This window comes from Panthera tigris, chromosome D3 (genome assembly GCF_018350195.1).
Source record: "Panthera tigris isolate Pti1 chromosome D3, P.tigris_Pti1_mat1.1, whole genome shotgun sequence".
Classification (NCBI taxonomy): domain Eukaryota; kingdom Metazoa; phylum Chordata; class Mammalia; order Carnivora; family Felidae; genus Panthera; species Panthera tigris.
Genome location: NC_056671.1, coordinates 4,240,674 through 4,244,941, shown reverse-complemented (window position 1 = coordinate 4,244,941; position 4,268 = coordinate 4,240,674). Strand labels below are relative to the sequence as shown.

Below are 4,268 nucleotides of genomic sequence, written 5' to 3'. Positions count from 1 at the left end.
TCTTTCATACAATTCCAGTTTTATTTTCCTGTGGAATGCTTATCAGCAAATTCTGTGACACACAGACGTCAGTCTCCAAAGCTACATTTTTCCATCTTCTGGACACGGAAATTCTGCAGATTGGGAGAGACTAAACACCAGTTTGACCAGACCCTCCGTAAGGCTAATGGCTGCCATTAAAAAAAATTTTTTTTAATGTTTATTATTTTTGAGAGAGAGAGAGAGAGAGAGAGACCAAGCAGGGAAGGGGCAGAGAGAGAGGGAGACACAGAATCTGAAGCAGGCTCCAGGCTCCGAGCTGTCAGTACAGAGCCCGACACAGGGCTCAAACTCACGAACTGTGAAATCACAACCTGAGCCGAAGTTGGGCACTTCACCGACTAAGCCACCCAGGTGCCCCTACTCTTTCTTTTTTTTTTTTTAACGTTTATTTATTTTTGAGAGAGACAGAGTGTGAGTGGGGGAAGGGCAGAGAGAGGGAGACACAGAATCCGAAGCAGGCTCCAGGCTCCGAGCTGTCAGCACTGAGCCCGATGCGGAGCTCGAACTCACAGACTGCGAGATCATGACCTGAGCTGTAGTCGGCCACCCAACCGACTGAGCCACCCAGCGCCCCTGATGGCTGCCATTTTTAATTTGTCCTGGGACTAAGAGATATTTCAACAATTTTTCAGATACAGTTATCCCCAAATATCACTCAATTTGGCTCATGTAAGCTTAGGAGAGCAGAAGGAGCAGGGAACTTCGAACACTGACCTCGGCCCGAACTTGCATCCACCACGATATCTGTGCCCCGAGGTCTATTTTCACAAAAAGCTGGAAAGACCCTGGGATCTCACAGGACTGGAGGCCACATAGGGTCCCTTGCTCTGAAGACAGAAGGTGTGGATATATAAGCAAGTCCCCCTGGGTCACAGAGCAAGAGGGTGGTGAGGCCAGGATTTATACCCAGGTTCCAAATCCGGAACCCAAGATCTTAATCATGAGCCTGTCTTGAGGCCAACGCTCATCACTTAGAGGACGTTCAAAATGCCACCATCACTTCCCTTTCCAGCCCAAGTACAAAAGATCCGAGAATAAATCGGTGCTTTTATGGATTGTAAAGGATCCCAGTCTTAAAAAGTGACATTAACAGTTACACATGTGACCTTTTAACATGTTTTTCAACCCTTTAAGATAGTCCTTTGGTTCCTAAAATGGGGTAAGAGATTAAGACCCGGCTAACCTGAGAGAGAACAGTTGAACTAGAATTTTTACCCACAGGGCCTTCCGGGTTGACCTTTTTGGGAAAGGGTGGGTTATGAAGATATTACAACAACCTTTTTCCTGGTGCCTGCAGGGAACAAACATTCTGAGTTCACACAACCTGCCTTCCTGGGAGGAATGTCTTTGAGACTCATACATATTTATATCAAGTAACATATTAGAATAAATGTCAGCTTCTTTTTTTCTCCTGTTAACTTAACATGCAGAAAACTAAATGACCCATAAAGAAAAAGAAATGATTTTCTCTACCAGGAAAGCCTTTAAATATGCAAACATTTTGATACCTAATAGAGCAGGTCATAAAGTGAGTTTGGTGCATTTTCTTGACAGAGGTTTTACAAGGTTTTATAAGGGTTTTGATTGGTGAACAGCGTTCGATATTTTATTCTATTGCATCTAGAAACCTGTTTATTGGGTGATTCATATTGCATAGCATTGACGTCTCCATAAACAGTGTTCAACCCATATTAAATAGAATTGGGGTGATGGGGATTATCGTTTAAAAATGCCTGGACATTCTAGGGATTGAAGCCTTCATTCAAAATTGAGGAGGGGTGCCTGGGTGGCTCAGTCAGTTAAGCGTCGGACGTTGGCTCAGGTCATGATCTCAAAGTTCACGGGTTCGAGCCCCACGTTGGGCTCTGTGCTGACAGCTCAGAGCCTGGAGCCTGTTTCGGATTCCGTCTCCCTCTCTCTCTGCCCCTCCTGTGCTTGGGCTCTCTCTCTCTCTCTCTCAAATAAACAGTAAAAAAAAATGAGCACATAATGCTTTCCTATGGGACATTTATCTATTTTTCAGGTCTCCCCTGTATTAAAATAATTTCTGGTCTGGACTGTTTCACTGAAGAACCCCCAGGTCAGTTTCTACGTGCCTCGCCCCCTTGGTGGGTCAAACTCCTCAGGGGTGGAGCTTATGAGCACCTGCCAGGAAGGCGTGGCCTGGCTGCTGGGTGGAGCTTATGAGCACCTGCCAGGAAGGCGTGGCCTGGGTGCTGGGTGGAGCTTGTGAGCACCTGCCGGGAAGGCGTGTCCTGGCCACTGTGACGCTGGAACCAGGCCGGTGAGGTGAGCCTTGTCTCCTCGGGGTTGGGGAGGCTGCGGCTGCTGTTAACTGTGATACTCGCCTTCAGGTGCCCTGAGCTTCCCGTTTTGGCCTCTGCAGGAAGAAATCACCTGTTCTGCCTGCGTTGGGGAGAGCGCACCTCCCAGCTGCACGCCCTAGACAGGACCAAGCTTCCGGAGCCCAGCTCTGTCGTTGACCCTGCCCGTGCAGCTGCCCCAGAGACACCTGGTGCCTCGGATTCCTGAACTTTTGGGGGCCGCTTTGGAATAAACCCGTTGCGGCTCGGCCTTTCCCGTGGGAGTATGGTTTAGCTTACCTTCCACTTTTTTTTGCTGCTGAAGTCTTTCTCTTTGTCCTTCTGGATTTATGCCTTACGGGGAAGATCGATCCAAAGTGATGGCAGGAGCCATTTGGGAGGGAGGGAGAGGACCACCCTGCACCGGCCCCCCACCTTTGCCCCACACCGCTGGCCGGTTTTGTGAAAGATTCTGCCTGAATGAACGAACTCAGGGTCCGTCCGCAGCATTCTAAAGCAGCAGAGATCTCAGACTTCTATATCTGCTTCCTCTTTCTTCACTCCTTCCTTTCTTCCCTCCTTCCCTTCTTCTTTCCTTCCTCCCTCCCTCCTCCCTTCCTCCCTCCTTCCCTTCCTTCCATCTCTTCCTCCCTCCATCCTCCTCTCCCTCCCCTTTTTGTTTCAGCCTCTGGTCTATGAGAAAGAGAAGAAGACAGCAAGGGAACGTTGCACTTTAAATACGGTTGATCTACCCTCGTGAATGATAAGCCAGCCAAGCCTTATTTTACAGACACTGTTTGCATTTTCTGAAGTCACCCACTGTTTCACTCCATCGGCTTTAGCCTTTTTCTCTAAAGCTATATAGCCTTGCTTTCATTTTCCCAAAACTTGCCCTTTATACTTAGAAACTCAGTTTTTATCTTGCTTCCACGGTGATTGCTATCTTGTTTCCAAAAGAAAGAAGAACAAGAAAGAAAAGAAAGGAAGAAAAACCACGACAAAGAGCAGTTAGGCGGAAAATATGTCATGAGCAATCCCAGGCCGCTTCAGCTACTGGTGCTGGCAGTGTGCAAACATCTGGGGTATTTGCAGATATCTTCACCCTGGGATGGAAAATTGGGAGCGACCATCTGGATGTCTGGCTACATGTTTCATTTTTTAGATGGATTTTTGAGAGTGCCGTATAGGAACTTCCAGCAGCGAGGCAACATACAGTAAACTCAGCAACGCTTTTATTGATATGCTGTGAATCAATATCTAAGTGGCAGAATTATATACATAGCTAGCACAAACACGTAAAAATTATTGTCATGTGTTAAGTATTAATTCAGAGGGGTGCCTGGGTGGCTCAGTCGGTTGAGCGTCCGACTTCGGCTCAGGTCATGATCTCCCGGTTTGTGAGTTCGAGCCCCGCGTCGGGCTCAGGGCTGACGGCTCGGAGCCTGGAGCCTGCTTCGGATTCTGGGTCCCCCGCTCTCTCTGCCCCTGCCCTGCTCATGCTGTGTCTCTCAAAAATAAATAAACGGTAAGAGAATTTTTTTAAAGTATTAATTCAGAGAATGTGAGCCTTGGAAATACAGCCCAGTTTCTATAATCTCGTATTGGCCTTTCACCATTAAATAAAAAAAATCAGCCCGTCGGGTAAAGAAAAAAAGAATGGCATGTTTTGGGCCTCCGTCAGAGTTTGGTGGGCCTGATTTCGGAAGGAATCCACTGATGATGGGCTGGAAGGCTGGTGGGGGTGGGGTGAAGGTAGGCGTGTCCGATGTTTGCTCATGCGGATGGGCTCTGGCATCTGTGAGCACACAGCAGTGCAAAGGAGCCCACAGACAGAAGCCTGGAGCCCCCGGCGGCCTCATCATCTCTGGAGCGAAACCTTCCTCCTCCATCAGGGAGTGAGGAAGGACAGCCTCCCTCCCCACC

The 4,268-nt window shown here is 48.2% G+C and overlaps 1 long non-coding RNA gene across 1 annotated transcript; it reads left to right on the top strand.

Moving 5' to 3' along the window:
• The first annotated feature begins 2,337 nt into the window (after positions 1 to 2,337).
• LOC122232554 lies at positions 2,338 to 3,584 on the top strand. The gene is made up of 2 exons (XR_006209911.1): positions 2,338 to 2,623; positions 3,031 to 3,584. It is a non-coding gene; the product is annotated as an uncharacterized LOC122232554 (long non-coding RNA).
• Positions 3,585 to 4,268: the final 684 nt, after the last annotated feature.